The sequence below is a fragment of the Hetaerina americana genome, unplaced genomic scaffold, assembly GCF_022747635.1.
Source record: "Hetaerina americana unplaced genomic scaffold, ioHetAmer1.1.p SCAF_22, whole genome shotgun sequence".
NCBI lineage: Eukaryota > Metazoa > Arthropoda > Insecta > Odonata > Calopterygidae > Hetaerina > Hetaerina americana.
The window spans coordinates 616821-635581 of record NW_027286786.1 but is presented as its reverse complement, the minus strand read 5'-3'; the positions used below and the strand labels follow the sequence as shown (position 1 = coordinate 635581).

The 18761-nt window shown below is 39.2% G+C and overlaps 1 non-coding gene across 1 annotated transcript; it reads left to right on the top strand.

The window, feature by feature from the left end:
• The first annotated feature begins 11665 nt into the window (after positions 1 to 11665).
• On the top strand, positions 11666 to 11736 carry TRNAG-CCC (transfer RNA glycine (anticodon CCC)). The gene has a single exon. It is a non-coding gene; the product is annotated as a tRNA-Gly (tRNA).
• Positions 11737 to 18761: the final 7025 nt, after the last annotated feature.

The following is an 18761-nucleotide window of genomic DNA, read 5'->3' as shown; positions in this document are numbered from 1 at the left end:
TGGTGGGTGAAACAGCCCCCTAACGCCATCTCTTGGCCAAAGAATCGGGGCACTTGGTTGCATAAAGCATCACAGATCTCAGTGTAAATTACGTTTCCTGGATAGTTCAAGTGGTTAAGAGCCTCCGCCCGGCAAGTGGAAAGATCCGGAGTTCAATCCCGGTCTAGGAAATATTTTTTCACTTGTGATTTGCCTGATTCCGCATTCCCCACGTCTTGTGTTCGTCCTCGTTCGTAGGGGGTATTGACCGGCCGTGGGATGTTGAAGACTGTGATAGAGGGGAGAATTTTGGGGAAAAGAGGAAAGGGAAGGAACAGGATAGGGATGTTGGACGGGATGAAGGGAGGAAGAAAGTACTCAGAGGTGAAGAGGGACCTGATGTAGAGTAGGATGCTGGATGTTGTGTTTTGCTAGGAGTCACAAAATAATTATTTAGGAGCTGCGTCCATCCAAAGCCTACATTAACCGGTAGATTACATAAGAATAATAATAAAAAAATATACATATATATATATATGTGTGTGTGTTTGTGTGTGTGTGTGTGTGTGTGTACGTGTGTGTGTGGGTCGTAGTAGTCAGGGGGTAGAGCGTTGGAATAATGACCGGAGAGTTCCGGGCTCGAGTCCCGGGGAAGGCACTCTGGACACCTCTAGCTCCACCCAAGCTATGTGATTTTACGGATAACAGATCTTTCTCGGAAACCATAACCGGCACAGGGAAAGGGACCGGCCCCCCTACCCTGATGTGTGAATTTCGCACGCCGTATAGTGCTTTGTACCTGGGTGAACTCTATCATCTCTGGGTCAATACTTTCTTAATCTCTCTAATTTTACTTAAATGATCTCTCCTACCGTAGTACTACGATGGGGGCAATAATACATTTTCAACATCACTGCTAAAAAGACGTCCTTTCAATTTCTGCGAGAGATTTAATCTGTAATTTAACCTTCGTTCGGTCAGTGAATCCCAGCCTAGCTCCTCTAATATTTTGGATATGACACTAAGTTTATGATTACAACGTTTTACAAGTAGGTAAAATTATAATGGCGAATAAAATTATACAAAAAAACTATGAGTACAATTGAAAAGTATTTTGATATCTCATTCCTTATATTTCAAATTTATCCGATGAGGAGGACTTTGGTAGAAACAAAATATTTTGTCTTAAAAAAATAAAGTCCTGCTATTCGGGATTCAACAATTTGGAAGGCCTTGGAAAAACTGAATCATGTTAATCGCCGATTTCGATTTGCGATAACAATTTTCGGATTTTTGAAAATCAGTAAGCGGTATCGGCTTTGAATCGATTGGTATTCCCAACGCTACTTTCTGTAGTGGTAACATATCCGCAAAGATAACAACTTGGAGCAGTTTTTTCAAAGGCCACGCCAAAAGCTCTTTCACGATTGGCCGACGCAGAAGAATACGCTGGAAGCTGAGGAATTTCCTGCCTAGTCTGCCTGCAACTACATAAGAGTGTTATCGTTTTAGGTGTCTCGTCCTAAGCGTTTTTGCGACGACTAATACGACGTCATCTGCGAAACGGAGCGTGTTAAATTTCCCACCACTCACCTGGTCTCCTTTGATACCTATTCTTGTCCTTATTTTATTGCATTTCCTTAACATCCGTGAATAGTGCTGGCAACAGATTGCATCCTTGTCTAGCTAGAGTGTACCTAAATGTCCAAATATTTAAGGAAATATGTGGACAGCCCTCTGTTTTCCCCATAGGGTTTTCCCTAAGTGACCAAAGACAAGGACAGCATTTGACAATTGACATCTTACATTACTCATCTCCTTTAACAGTTTTTCCTTGTGCCTCGGCGAGACAAAATGGAGGAATGGTTTCAAAAACATTTCCTCAAGCATTTGATTCCTAAATACGCAGATGTTTTAAAATGTCTCTTCTTTGGCGGTGGAATGAATTCGATATTCTCCCTTTTAAGAACGATGAGCCATCGTCCAAAATGGGGTTCATATTGTGACTACGTTCCGGAGGGACGAAAAACTATACATTTTCATATAAACGACAACTCATCAACCTTTACCACAAAATAGGATATGGTGTGAACAGAATAAGAAAATTTAGTTATTTATCCGCATAAAGACTTGTGTTCCACTCGAATGATTGATTTATATCAGGCCTTAACTAGAAAATTTAAATGACGTATCCCAGAAATTATTATCAGTTTTAGCAAAAATAGTTCTCAAGACTCCCAATTCTCCTTATTTTTCATTATTTTGGTGACTCCACCACGGTCACACGCTGAAAAAAGGCCGGTAGGCACAGGCCAATCTTTGCCCAAATGTAAACAGTCCATCCACTCTAAGTAAAAATGTTTTATATAAAAGTTCGCATAGAGTTGCTCCACTCGGGTTGAAGTTTCTGAATCATCGTGTTCACAAAACTTTTCCTTATTAATGCGAAGGCAGGTCTTATTCGGAAAATGGTCGAGATGTGTTCAGGATGACTCAAAACATCCATATATCCGCTGGAAGCCCAAAGTTGAGTTTCATCATGAAAACAATACTTGGTGCATGCTATATACGCATGGAGAAAGTAAACATGGACGCCTAAACATCAACGCTACGGGAGCCATAAGTTTTCGCTGGGCACAGATGCTTGCGCCTCAGGGATCATGCAGACATCGTACGGGGAAGACGCTAATATTGGCGCCTTGAAACGTCCTGTTCGATTTTTGCGACTCCTGACGCAAGAATACCTTGCCACTTTGGCGGGGTATTACAAGCGATGAAAGGAAGGGGAGGGGATGATAGCGGGAGGGTGAAATTGCGAATTCCTTCTTATGTTTCTTACCCTACTTATTCTCGGATGTAGGGATCTATCCCAAAATAAGTTGAATTACTCCGGGAAAAAATGTATGGCAAGTTGAAGCACAAATAACACCAATTCTTCAAAACAAGCACCTTTGAGAGCCTCGACACACAACGATGCCGGCGCCTCTGCCTGTCGCGGTACGCTTCCTGGAAGGCGTCGACGGCAACCTCGTTCACGTTGTCCAGTGTTCCAAAATGGTTGCCTTTTAAGCTCCTTTTTATTCTTGGGAGTAAATAGAAGCCAGGTGGCGCCACATCAGGGCGGCTCAGGCGTCTCTAGGGCGGCTGGGGCAGCGTTGCCCCCCTTTGTCCTTGGCCAAAGGTACTCGGTACTTCACGATGAAGGCAGTGTGGGACTAGGGTGCGTTGCCGTGGTGCAGCCTCCAGTTGGTTAAGATCCCCTTTCAGCTGACGCGTTGCATTCTCTTCTGCAGCCTTCCGAGGACTACCACGTAAAAAACGTTCCGTTCACCGTCTGATTTCGTGGCACTCTCCGTGTGGGCAGTGCCATTTGAGATGAGAAAGGCGATATTATACTCGTGTGCGTACTTATTTTTGGCACAGACCCTGGGCGTATAATGTTACTGGCAATTCATTTGCTCCTAAGGAGAACACGGCCATTACTAAAAGAATTATGAATGTTTTATCCCAATAATACCATCCGTAATAAAAGACTTTGTACTTTTCCTCAGAATTTTATTATTATCATTATAAAAAACTGTGGAAAAGTACAAAGTCTTTTAGTATGGATAATAAATACTTCCTCGGAGTGAAGCCTGAAACAGAGGAATATACCAATGGTACCACTCTGTTACTGCCGCGCATTGTCACTATATATTGAAATTAAATTAAATTATTGACTTTGTAATTCCACACACTTTATTTAAAAACACGATTTAGGTTTCGACGTTGAACGTCATCATCATCAGGTCGTGATCATGATGAAGTCCAACGTCGAAACCTGGGTCGTGTTTTAAATATAGTTCGTGGAATTACAAAGTCAATAATTTCATTTCATTTATGTTCAGCAAATTCCATTAAGTTACCCTGGAGACAACAAATTTCGTCACCGTACCACTAGGTGAAATAAATAGCGGGTATATATGGACGAGCTAACAAAAAATTATGATTTATTAGAATGGAAATGGGTAAATGTGATGAAACAGTCAAAGAGAAATGTTATCTTTCGCTGGTTAGGCCTCATTTAGAATGCTAGGATATGGGATCCTCACGAAGTTGGATTGATTGCCGATTGGATAGCATGCAGAATAGAGGAGCCAGACTTGGAAAACGTTGTAATGCTAAAATTAGTAGCGTATCCAAAATATTACAGCTGCTAGACTGAGAACCACTCACAGAGCGAAGATTAAATTACAAATTGATGCTCTTGCATGAATCAGAAGGAGGTCTCTTTAGCATTCATGTTGAAAATGTATTATTATTCATATCGTACCACGGGAGGAGAGATCATGTCAACGAAGTTAGACAGATTAAGTGCAGAAGTGCAGTATAAGATGTCATTTCATCCATGAACGATAAGGGATCAAAAAATCTTTGTCCGACCGCGGTAGGGTCATATTCGGGTCAAAATTAATCGTGTGTGTTCACCTTCTGCCACACACCCTTGCGGTGGCTTGCAGGGTTCTAAAATGTCTAATATCTATCTAATTTCCATGCCGACTTTTTAAGCACGCTGATACTCTAGCAGATAATCGGGCGCTAAAATCGATGTATTGGCTAATAAAATCAGCTAATATTTCAATTCACCAAAAGGTGGTTTTGAAGTGATAGGGACGACTTCGTAACGTATCCTTTGCAATTAAATGCTTGTGTGATCCTCCAGACAGTCTGCGATATAGCTTCGACATCATAAGGTTTATTGATAGTTCGAAAAATCACAGTCATTCCACCTTTTTCCCGGATCAGGACCAGTCCGAGATTCCAGCCGAAAAAAACCACTCAGTCTTCGGGAATTTGGAGGATATAAGCCGCATTATTCAGGAATATTTTTCTCTTTTCGACGCACCCTCATCCCGGCCCCGTCCGTCTGCATCGCATGGAACTTATCCCTTGGAGAGGATTTCTGCTCGCGTGAAATACGGCCAAGTTTTTAATTACCTTAATGTGTCTCGGCATTATCAATTGTATACATCTGCGCTTCCATTCCCGACTGCCGTGGACTCTGTGAGAGTTATTACGCGCCAAAATTTATTCCCAAAAGCGAAGCGGCGCTGTTAATTGAATTTTGCTCGCCAAAACAATGGGTATGATATTCCATTATATCGAGAGAGCAGAACTTGGGACGGTTTTCTTCCGCATTAGTTTACCAGCGAGTGCATCAGTTATTCCACGGAGGAAATTGAGATTAAAAGTTGATGTTATTCTCGAGTTATTTTTACGGGATTCCTTTTGCTCCGCGCTCAAACAGAGACTCCTCAAAACGCCGTAGTAATTCCAGTAATTAAGCACTATCAATATCAGTTATTATGTGTGTACACCCGAATTGGGAGCTCTTGTTCTGAATGACTCAACCGAGACGGCTGCTTTCGTCTGAACACGCTGCACATCTATTTAAAAGTTCCGTAATTAATTTACTTTTAATGTTTACTTTCAAGAGCCTCTCCACTTTTCAGTGGTTACCCTGTGTTTCCATTCTCCAGTCAATAGATTTTTCCCCTTCTAAACCTCAATCTTACATCATTTAGACTATTTCTGCTCTCCATATTTCCCTAGACCGTCCGCATTTCCTTCTTCCTGGTGGTGACCATCAGAACAGAGTTCCTGGCCATCTTTCCCCGTCCATTCTTCGGCTATGGCCACACCATTGGAGAGCTCGCCTTTGGATTATTAAAGTTCCGTAATTAATTTACTTTTAATGTTTACTTTCAAGAGCCTCTCCACTTTTCAGTGGTTACCCTGTGTTTCCATTCTCCAGTCAATAGATTTTTCCCCTTCTAAACCTCAATCTTACATCATTTAGACTATTTCTGCTCTCCATATTTCCCTAGACCGTCCGCATTTCCTTCTTCCTGGTGGTGACCATCAGAACAGAGTTCCTGGCCATCTTTCCCCGTCCATTCTTCGGCTATGGCCACACCATTGGAGAGCTCGCCTTTGGATTATCCGTACCACTGATATATCTTCTTATATCTTCTCTTTTTCTCTTTCTTATTTGAATGCCCTGGCCCCTCTCCTCATTCCCTCCATCCTCACAAGACGGACTCCAATATCCAGACGTTCACTCCTTAGTCCAGCTCTCTGCCTCATTTCGTCTCTATGCCACCTACGTAAATTTGTTTGCAGGATACTCATCTTTAATCCCTAATATGTAACTCTGAGTAACGTACAAAGTGTAAGCGTATAAACCTTTTTGAAAAGGCCATACTCTCCACGAAATGGAAAATAAGCATTTTGACACCGACATTTACTGTTCTCAATAAATATTCCCTCGGATCAATCAATTCTTTGATTTCCTCCCATGAAGTTTTGAAAAACCACATGGGCTGTCACAAAGCTCCGCAGAAACTGAAAGCGCCTTCAAGCAAGGCGCCGAGTGTTCTACTCTAAACATTTGATAACGATCAATAATAAATTATCTAATGATCCGGTACCAAGCATAAAATAAACGCACACCAAGTCCCAACTGTCCCCGGAAATTTCTCACCGCTCTTTGCCGTCTCTAGGTCTGTTTGTGAACGACACTCACTTGATGGTGAAAATATGTTTTATTTATTTTATTTATATTTATTTATATATACCCTGCAAGCCACCGCCAGGGTGTGTGGCAGGGGGTGAATACACACCAGAATAATTTTACCAGAACATGACCTTACCACAGTCGAACAATGTTATTATGATCCCCTATCGTTCGTGGAAAAAATGATATCTTAAATCTATCTTTTCTACTTTTAATCTCTCTAATTTTATGAGCATGATCTCTCCTATCGTAGTACGATTGGGGGTCATGATACATTTACAGCATCACTGCTAAAGAGACCTACTTCCAATTTATGCAAGAGATTCAACTTGTAATTTGACCTTTGCTCTGTGAGCCCAGCCTAGTTACTCTAATATTTTGGATAAGCCAGTAAGTTTATGATAACAACATTTACCAATCTAGCTTCTCGACGCTGCACGCGATCCGATTCGGCAATCAATCCAACTTCATAAGGATCCTATATATTAGCAGCATATTGTAAATGAGGCCTAACCAGCGACCGATAACATTCTCTTAGAGCTTTTCATCAAATTTACCAAGTTCTCTTATAATAAATCCTAATTTTTTAAATTATTCGTACGCTTAATGACTTTAAGGAATTTTCCTCCAATCTGAAATCTTTCCCTCGACAAAATGCATCCTTGGCATGAGAATTTGCTTTCGCCTCAGCGTGCAGAAAAAATTCTCCGATGCGTGAAACTTCATGCCTTCTAGTAAGAAGCCACCCACAAATGCCGCCAGTTCACGAAAGACGAGCGCGGGACACAAACGAAACTGGAGGCGATGCTCAGCCAGTCGGAATTGCAATTAGCGCCGTCTGATGGACCCCGAATTCGCCCTTCTCGCTCGCCAGAAAGGAGGAAACATTCACTCGGCCGCATGCAAAGAAGATCGTGTAGGATCGATGTGGACGCGGCGGCGGCTGAAGGAGTTGGAACTTTTTCTTTTAATTCACAAATTTAAAATAAAAGTATGGCTTGAGCTTTTGCTCGAACGATGGACTCGATTTGTAAAATATCAAGGGTTCAATACGAAATAAATGAAATCAAACTATGCCTTCTTTAATGAAAGTGATAATATTACAAATTACGGCACTGGAATTAAAACATCTAGCAGAGTCACTCTTCTTCAAACGTGGCCTAAAAAGCGAATCCTAAGTATCTTTGCAAAGATTTCACATTGTTTTTTTTACATCGCTACACCACCGGAGACCTTCACCGCCCCAGAGTGACTTCCTACGCGAGCATTCTCCCATTCAATTCCGCCGGAATATTCATTATTGATATATATTCCGGTATTGTGGGTTTATTTTGCATGGTAATCGAATGCTACGGCTTATATCCTTCGTTATATCTCTCCTTATATCCATCAACAATCCACAAAATACATTCCCAAACTAATGCCTGCTTCTCTTCATACTTCATCAACTCTACGCCTGTAATGCTCAATTGATTGTATGATCTATCAAAGCCTTTTCCTCGAAACATTTTCACCCACTCCTTCGCGGAGAGACGACAGCTTTAAATCTATGCACGTAGATGTATTCGAAAGAATCATTTCCGGTCATTTATGCTAGCTCAATTTCTCTCGATTTGTAGCCCGTAGCATTATCAACTTATAATCAGGTTAGAGATTCACACATTTCGACAAAATATTAATTCATTTCAGCTCTGAGAATCATGTTGCCGAAATATATTCGCATAAGTTTGTTTACTCAGGCTCAGAGGGAAAGTGGCATTTTGCCCGCAATTAGTATGAGGGAATCAAGGTTCAAATCACGGATTTTAGGGACTGCTATGTAGCCCTCTTAAAAAAAGAGTTCAGAAAAGAGATTCCTTCGCGCGCTGGACAACCGAAGTTCGTTAGATGTGATTTACAACTGCGCAAGTCTTTAAGGTAACTGGAGCGATATCTTTGTGAAAACGATTACTGCTAAATTGGCTGATTTGATATTTACACCTCAGGGACATGAGAAACTTGATTAATGTCAGCATCTACATATAAACCTACGGAATATCGTTTGTATTCATAATGTAGATAAATGAGAGATTATTCGTTTAAATTTTGCATTCTTCGAAAATTCGGATCCGTTTGAAATTTAAAAGTAACATAGAATTTAATTTTAAGGGCGTTTATTCAAAAAATATAAGCCGGAAATGGGCACCGATTCGAGGTGAAAATGTGATTCATAGAAGATAATATATCTTATGCATAAAATATTTTATAAAACAAAATCATAATGAACATTTGGCAAAACACTACAGAAAAATATTGATACATAAGCGCAACCGCCATAAGCCTACGATGGGTAAATTTTCGATAATCCTTAAATTACTGAAGAAACGAATCAGGTCATTTCCCTTTTTATCATGAATGTACATGCATTCAAGGTCTTCGAGAAGACATTTGCCAAATTTCAGCGAAATACACATGGACAAGAAAAGATCCACCGTCCTCAATAGAATGAGCTAATTCCAATCCCAAGGCAGCTACATCATGCGAGGGCTACAGAACGATAATTTTACTCTTACATGCAGCTACAGTTAATCTCAGGATCGTCAACAAAAGGATAGACAGTAGGGCAAATGATTACGCAACCGCAACCTGTACATGTCTCGGACACCTCTGGTGCGAGTGGGGAACAGGGAGTCTAGATGGGCAGTGTTAGGAAGAGGTGTAAGGCAGGGTTGCCCATTGTCACATGTGCTACGCAACATACGAGCAAATATGGAGGAAATGAATAAAGAGGCATTGGAAGAATTGGAGGTAGGAATGAAAGTAGGCGGGCAAATTAATAAAGTCAGTTTGGTTTGCAGATTTTCAAAGTTAAGTTTTCTAGTCAGCTAAGGGGTTGCAAAGAGACATCCTTCTAACACATGCAAGAGACCCGATCCGCAATTCAACCCTCGCTCCGCGAGTGACTTCCAGCCCATCTCCTCCAATACCCTGGCCACGCCACCAAGTTTATCACTACACCGTTTTACAAATGAGTTTCTCGATATTCTGAACGTCGCCTCAGCAAAGAGATCAGACTTTTCTTAATCTTATTTTTTTCTTGGCATATTTATAAACGACATGTTGCAGATGGCCACGAAAAATGGGCGTGGAAAAAATCGTGAATAGAACAATGAATAACGAATCTTCCAATGACCGAGCAAATTATCAAAACCAATAGCAAGCAAAGTAAACAGCGCTGCGTAATACTTAAGTAAAATTACAAGAATTCACATCAATATTCGTGAAAAAAATATTTGAAGCAGAGATATTTCAAAACCTCGAATGCTTTGAACATCGGGGGAGAATATGCGAGTGGGTGATTTTATGCAAAATCAATATAAATAGCGTCCTCCTGAACGCAATTTCTAATTTGTTTACTCATTAAATCGACAAATCTGCTGAAACAAGAAGTTATCCCACGCCATACACAGGAAATTTGGATGGTACGTAAACGGAATGGCCTTTGAATCCGACCGAGGATGGGATTCGAGCGAAGGGAATCTTTGGAGTGAGGACTAGTTAACGCGCAACGAGCTCATGTCCATGGTCGATATTTTGACAAAACTTGGTTTCAGTGAAAAATAATGGCGCATGACATAGAATGATTCATTTTCTTTGAGAATACTCTCTTAAATTTCCAACACAACTGCCAGAGAAATAGACAATCCTGCAGATAGAAAATGAAATTAGGTCTGCGGGGCCGAACATCCCACTCCCTCTTAAGTTCTTCCTCCGAATCTGATTTCCTAGCTTGCCATTTGTCCTCCCAACTTACTGCCACTAATTAGTAAAATTAGACCATGACAAGCATATGATTACTTATGAGAGGAAAACTGAATGAAAACCCATTTGGAGAAAAGGTAATCCCATGCCCAGGGAAACATTTCAAGAGGCTCGAAACCTTCATATTAACTGCTCGCACGACTAATCGTCTGAGTTATGTTTCTTAATAAAGGGTTTCGCATAAAAATTGTTGCGAATGTCACATGCTGAGGTTTGTGAGCAAAACGCATATTTACACAATTAGGAATGGTTTTAATTCCACTCATTCTTAATTATATATATTTTTTTTTTTCTTATTAGGTAATCCATCGGTTAAGGTAGGTTTTGGATGGACACTACTACCAGTTAAAAATGTTGTTTCTCCTAATAAAACACAACCCAACATCGTACTCTACAACAAGCCCCTGTGTCCTGCCTTCATTCCGTTTAATATTCAATTGGCGTCATTTAAAAAAAAAAAAAAAAGTTTTATATTTCCTAAACTGACACTTATTGGGCACCTGTTTCTATTTGTTTATGTTTTCAAAACTCTTCCGAAAACATACTCATACAATCAATCTACCTTGAGTCAGGAGAAGGGAGAGAGAATCAGAGCCACCAGTTAGTACAAAAAATTTACCATTGTGTAGTACATAGTTATCAATAATGACAGAAGGTGGCAGTAACAACTGGCTCCTTTCTGTGGCCATCTGTAGGAAATTAACGGAAACAATTTCACAAAATTGGTTAAAAATAAAATAAATTAATGTCATTGAGAGAAAAATGTGTGTAAACTTTTGAGCACACAGTTTCCTTATTTTGGCCAGAAAAAAAACAATAAAATAATGGTTGTTACAGAGAGTATTATGAAACACGCATGTGATTATTGTGTGTTATAATTTAAACCGACGAACTGATGTAATTGCGAAATAAAATCAAAAATATTTTGGACTTTCACAAAACAATGCACTTAAATAAAAAATATAGCACCAAAGCATTTCATAATTACTTAGATTATCGTCCAGTTGATCAATATAATTTTGAAATTACATCCCAATTGTATAGCATGTATAATATTTAGTCTAGAAGGTAAATGTTGATGAACAATTTAAATAAAACAAGACTTTGAAATTCTCCAGAAATATTACATATGTATTGCATGTAACATAACAATGCACTAACTTCCACTGGAGACTTAAAAAAATCGAAGTCATTGCAGATAGGGGTGATAAAAAAATACTCTATCTTTACTTAACTTCGTAAAAAATTATCTTGCGATGAATAGTGCCGGCAAGAATGCTTTTAAAAAGTAATATTGATATATTAATTAAGCTTTCCATTGGCCCTGCGGCACTGCTGGTGTAGTGGTATCATGCAAGATTCCCATTCTTGCGACCCGGGTTCGATTCCCGGGCAGTGCACTTTTTTTAAACTCGCAAAAACTAATTTTGATGTTATTCTAATTTTTCGAATTTTCCACTTTTGTTTACATAAGTATTCCTATTTGCCTGCCGGCAATTTTTATAAATTCATTACCCTGCCATTTCTGTCAGTAATTCATAAAAAAAAAACCTCTCACATTTTACATACTTTTCTGGCAAATATTAAACAGTTTTTAAAATAAAAAGAGTAATTTGTTTCCATTAAAATGCTTGAACACAAGGGGTTGTAGCAAGAGTTGGCGATAATCAGGCATGGTATTTGGATTCATTTTCATTTGATAATTCCCTAACATGGTTTCCAGAAAACTTCACCGTGAATTTAGTTCCAGCAAAGGGTTGTCCATTCTGACCACAATTAAGTGTCTCTGTGTGTGTTGTGCATCCTTGCCATTTAGGTCATTGCGTATAACTCACTGCCTTCTTGAAATATATGAACCGACTGACTCTGGTTATTATATTCTGTTTTATCTTTTCCTCAGCTTGAAAATCTTGTTCATTCTATTGAATTACATTGTCAATGTTGTATTGTCATGCTTCAGCATTGCAGTATCAAATAAATGATGTTTCAACATAAACACTGTTTTGAGGATCTAATTTCTGATCCCGTCCATTTATCAAATTGTATGCATACAGGAAATTGTTTTCTCTTTAAGCTTTATAATCAAGACACTATCTGCAGAAGAAAAATGTTCTGATGGTTTGCCGCAAATTTAGGCAGTACCTCAGTAATTTTAATAGAGTATTTTCAAGGAAACTTTCATGTGCCAAGTATAATTATACATTCCTGAGATATGGATATTCACAACTCAAGTATTTAGCATATGCCTACCAACATTTAGAACTGTACATAAAATTTGAACGAATAACTGATCGTAGCACTATACCACTTAATAGAAAATATTAATATATTAATAAGAAAATATCAAGTTGAAAAGTGCTACGATCAGTTATTCATTATGTTCAACTTCCACCACATCATGCCTGAAGCTACTCAAAATTTGAATGGTTTATGAGACAAGTTTTGGTTTGATAAAATTGGTGAAGCACTGCACTGAGAGCTATGTTGGCATAAATAGGTTACTCAAACGACACATTTGACAATCACCAACCTTGGCTGCATAAAAGCTGTTCACAGTGACAAATTACTGGAAAACTACTCTTCAATAATATCTTATCAAAGAGAGTGAAAGTATAAACATGTATGATAAAGTATATGGTGAAAGTATAAACATTGAATGTACAGTGGAAGAAGGGAGCTAAGAAAAGCACTGGAGTTGGGAAGAAGGTTAATCATGCATAATGTGCAAAAGTAGCCAGCAGGGTAATGAATATGTGCAGTAAAATTACCATGCATAAAATGTTTAAAGGTATCATTCACCAGTAATGTAATTATTCATTTCATAATTTTTTATGCCCCCAATTGACGAATAAAATATGTTACATGCTACTTAGTATGTTTGAAATAAGTAAAATCAATTATTTGAAGTGGACTGGAATATCTCATTTTGATAAAATAAAAAAATATAATTTTAATGCAACAGTGAGTGAAGTTCATCCATTCACATTATTACTATTTAAAAAAGCCAAATGCACTGAAAATGATACATACTTAGTTATGTTAGAAACATAATAATAATTAAAAACATGATTAATAAATTGTAAGCACATAAAAACATAGTAGAAGTGCTGGTAACTTTGAGAATCTGACTCCTAGTGCCACGTCCTTGAGCAATTTTGTATGAAGCTTGGATGAAATCAATGATTAAGAAATTTACTACTTCTGCTGATAAGAAAAATCCCAAGAATTAGAAAAAAAACCTGGTGTGGAGTTAACTGCTATACACAGGTGCAGACAGATAAAGCAAAGCTAAGGATTTTGAAAAAGCATAAGGTCCTTAAGTTCACTTTGACATGTAGGGAACACCAGAACCCCACACACCATACGTATTGCCACGTCAGACTACAAGGGCAATTTAAGAACAGGAGGTTACTGCTGCTTACCGGTGGCATTAAATTCAAACTTCCCTCACTAAATCACTGCCACAATAAATCAAGCATTAGTAACTCAAAACTTATCACTGAAAAACATGATTAACTTCGGATGTTTCATTTATAGTAGTTGATGTTTACAGCCACTATATAAAGACAACATGTTTCCTGAGGAACACATAATAAAGACTGGTATTCCAATGATCCTAGCTTGGCACCCTTGCATTGACTTAAAAGGTTTGATGAGCACAATAGTATAAAAGAGTGTAAGATCAGTATAAACACTCACCACGGGATCATAGTCGCTTGGTCCTGGCAGGTCCCTGGAGCATTTTGGCACCATTTCCATTGCTCTTGGGCCTGAACTCCCAAATCCCAGATTCTTTGGAGGATCTCGGATGGACAGACAATGACGAGGAATGAGGCGTTTCAGAAGTTCATCAACCATACCCATCTTGTTGTATTCCCCTGGACCTATTGTAAATATATATTACCGCAAACACTTGGTTTGGACACCACAAAAGGCACAGGTATTCATGGAAAATGCCAGGTGACTCAGAAAGGTATCAGCTAAATTATATCCTGGTTAGACACAGTTTTAGGAGCAGTGTGATAAATTCGCACAGCTTCCCGGGAGCGGATGCAGACTCTGACCACAATTTAGTTGTGATGAAATGTAGCGTCCGTTTCAAAAGGATAAGGCAGGGGCGGCGAGTTAGAAAATGGAATATAGAAGCATTACATGATTTCAAAAGTAAGGAATACTAACAGGCAGTAGAGGAAATTATGGAGGATGGTAAAGAGCTAAGTACTATCAAAGAAAAATGGGAAAGTATCAAGAAAGGGTTGTCTAAAGCCGTAAAAGACACTATTGGAACCGTTAACTCTAAAAGGACTAGGAAACCATGGATCACGGATGAGATGATTACAAAGATGGATGAGAGGCTAAAATGGAAGAATGTAAATACAGAGTTACTCAAAATGAAGTACAAAGAATTAAACAATAAATTGAGGTGGGCAACATATAAAGCAAAAGAAGCATGGTTGAAGATGCAGTGCAAGGATATGGAAAGTCTGCAGAGGAAGGGTGAAATCGGTGTGCTGTACAGCAAAGTTAAATATTTATCGGGGAAGTAAGAAAGAGAGATCTATGCTAACAGTTAGAGATAAGGTGGGTAAGGTAATAGTTGACACAGGCAAGATCCAAGAGAGATGGAAGGAGTATACAGAAGAACTGTATAGTAAAGAACCTAGACCAACAAAGTTGGACATTGAAAAAGAATATGATGTAGAGGAAGATAGCTTAGGTCCAGGCATACTACATGATGAGATAGAAAGGGCATTAAGGGAGATGAAAATAAATAAGGCTGTGGGAGTGGATAACATTCCCGCGGAACTATAAGGCCGTAAGGTTAGACATTATTCCCGTGGAACTATTGAAATGTTTAGGAAAATGTGGTAGGAAGAGGCTATATGGCCTCATTCATACTATTTACGAGGAAGGAATCTGGCCAGAAGACTTTGTGAGATCAGTTTTAGTTCCTATTCAGAAAAAGGTAAAAGCCACGTTATGTGAGGACTATAGGACAATAAGTTTGATATATCACGCAGCAAAAGTTGTTCTTAGGATCATAAACAAAAGGATAGAGAGTAGGGCAAATGATTACTTAGGCGATGATCAGTTTGGGTTTAGGAAGGGGAGAGGTACGCGTGATGCCATTGCAGTAATGAGATTATTAATGAGAGGAATATAGAACACCACCAGGAGGTATTTGCCTGTTTCGTAGATTTCGAAAAAGCGTTTGATAGAGTGAATTGGGAAAACCAGATGAGTATATTGCAGAAAATAGGAATAGATTGGAGGGAAAGGAGGCTAATCCGCAACCTGCACGTGTCTCAGACTGCTCAGGTGTGGGTGGGGAACGGGGAGTCCGGTTGGGCAGTGTTAGGAAGAGGTGTAAGGCAGGGTTGCCCATTATCACTGTTGCTGTTCAACCCGTATGCATAGGGAATGATCAAAGAGGCATGGGAAGGACTGGAGGTAGGAATGGAAGGGGGTGGGGAATTTGTAAAATCAGTTAGGTTTGCTGATGATCAAGCTTTAGTTTGTCAGACAGCCAAGGGGTTGCAAGCCTAAGTGAATTGGAAATTCAGTGCAACAGGTATGGGATGAGAATCAATATTAATAAAACAAAGGTAATGCGATTCTCTAGAAAGAAAAAGGCCAAGCTTAACATTAAAATAGGAGGGCAAAAAATAGAGCAGGTAGAACAGTTTACGTATCTCAGAAGTGTTTTGGACCAACACGGTCAAAGTAGTAGGGACGTAAGGAGAAGAATTGCTCTAGGCAAAGAGGCTTCCACAAGGAGGAGGGAGTTGATGACAGGGACTTTGAGTAAGGATATTAAGAAAAGGCTCGTAAAAACTTCGATATGGAGCATAGCTATGTACGGCGCGGAAACGTGGTCATTGAAGCAGGAGGATAGACGTAGACTGGAGGCTTTTGAGATGTGGGTGTGGAGAAAAATGGAGAAGGTGAAATGGACAGAGAAGAAAACAAATGAGGAAGTACTTGGTATGGTGGGCGAAGAGAGGGGTTTGTTGGGAGCAATCCTTTGGAGGCAGGAAAAGTGGCTGAAGGGGGTATTGACCGGCAGCGGGATGTTGGAGACTAATTGAGGGAAAAATGTTGGGCAAAAGGGGAAAGGGAAGGAACTGGATAGGGATGTTGGATGGGGTGAAGGGAGGAAGAAAGTACTCAGAGATAAAGAGGGACCTGATTTAGAGTAGGATGTTGTGTTTTGCTAGGGGTCACAAATTATTTAATTAGTAATTATGTCCATCCAAAAACCTGCCTTAACCGGTAGATTACCTAATAATAATAAATAAACATTTGAAAAATATATTTTAATAAAGATAAGGAAAGAGAAAGAAAATAAAGAAAGAAGGGAAAGCACTATCCTCTTAAGGACAATGTTGCATAACCTTTAAAGTAGTCAGAAATCTATGTTGGGTATATGGCTAGATTGAGAAGGCAGGGGTTGTTGTTGGGGGAGGTTATTATTAGCAATGCCACATATCTTAATTTCAGAAGATGTAAAACATGTTTGTGCTTCAGGAAATTGTTTGCGGGGTATGACCTAAATTCACTCCTGAGAATGACTTGTGACACATCATCCTGAAGATTGAGGACTGTATTATCACATATTTATTAATGATAAGGAACACTCAGTTTATTTAACCTTTATAATTTTAGCAGAGGCAGTGAAACACTTTGCCAAGATAGAAAAGGAAGCCTTGGGAATAATTTATGAACTTATAGAAGCTACATCCATTTTAGTATTTTTAACATTTTCCATTTTTAGCATGGAACATTTAGTATTTTTAACATGCCATTTTTTCATTGATCATACTCAATCATTAACTATATTGCTTAGAGAGATGGAGGAATGCCCTCAAATTGACAGCGACACAATTGCAGAGATGTGTGATAGTCTATCTGCACAATTATTAAATTGCATATGATAATAGCTCTGAATTGGAAAATACCTTATCCAGACTTTCAATGTGAGATAGTTAAGTGGTTGGAGATTAATTTAACAAATTCTCTGCACACACCAAATACATTAGTACATAGTCTGAATTTTTAAGGCCAAAATTTTGGATAAAAACTCAGGGACCAAACTATAAATGAGTAATACTTGAAATGAAAAGGGGGATCAAGATGGTGCGGGGGCTAACTCACTGGCTTCCCACCCTGAGGGCACGGGTTCAAATCCCGGTGGTGTTGAATATATTTCAGAGGTATCTTGATCCCTACTTGAGGTGCTTTGTGGAGGGCACTTTGAGTGAGTACGCCGCCCGTCGGATGGGACGTTAAACTTCGGACCCATTGGCGCCTTTCGTAAAGAGTAGGCTAATGGCGCTGCAGCCTTTCTCTCCACCCTTCATCCTTTCCTGTCCATCCCCTTTGGTGCAAATGACCTTAGCTGTCGGTCGCCTCCCCTAAATACTACTACTACTTGAAATGAAAAGGATTTTAAATCTCTGCTCCAATTCTCAATTCTTCAATGACTATGCTAAGGTGGTAATAAAAGTTAGATTGAACTGATAAATATATAAACTTTTAGTATTATTTATACTGCAATGGTTTATTAAAGCCAGTGTAATGTAGATTAACTGTTATCTTTATTTATATTCATACCTTTCTTGTGTCCCTTCCAAGGGAGGGGCTAACTTATTAAAGGCACTTTCAGAGCTGGGGGGGGGGGGTTGGTAGAGTTTGCGTGCTCCAATAAGGCCAGGGATTATATCGAGTGTGGCCTCCCAATGCAGAAAGGCCTTGACAGAGGAGCGAGATGAACTGTGCCCCACACCATAGGGTGGGGAAAATCTAAAGGAATGGTAAACCCAATGGGAAAAAACCTAGAAATAAAATCCTGGCCTTCTAGGATAGTGACTTACCAAATAGCCTGCACATCACCCCAGTAGCAGTAATTTTGCAATATTTCCAAAAGAAAAGAAATCCAGATGGATTAACCTACATCTTGGGTGAGTAAATGGACATTGATTGATGAAAGATGGAATTAATGGAGATTGGGAGAAAAAATTAAGGAAAGCATAAAGGGCACTTAACTATTAAAAGTGGATGTCCAATTAATGACACGAAACAATGAATAATTAATTTGAAAATTTACTGATAGGATTTTAAGAATTACAATGCAGGTGCATTGAATGAAATTGGAATAAATAGGTGTGATGTATGGATTGAATGTAAAGGCCACAGCTGAGAAGAAGGGAGACTTTTATGAGGACCAAGAAGAAGTGGTAGATGACTGTATAACTGGATATGGGTTTGTAATAAGAGTTAACTTCAATGGAAAGGTTGGAGGGAGAATAAATGACAAAGTTGTAGGTTTATGGGGTGAAGATAAAGAAAACAAGAATGGGCGAAGACTGACTCACTTCTAAAAGTGTCAGGAATGCATTCATACGAATACAAAATTTCATCATAA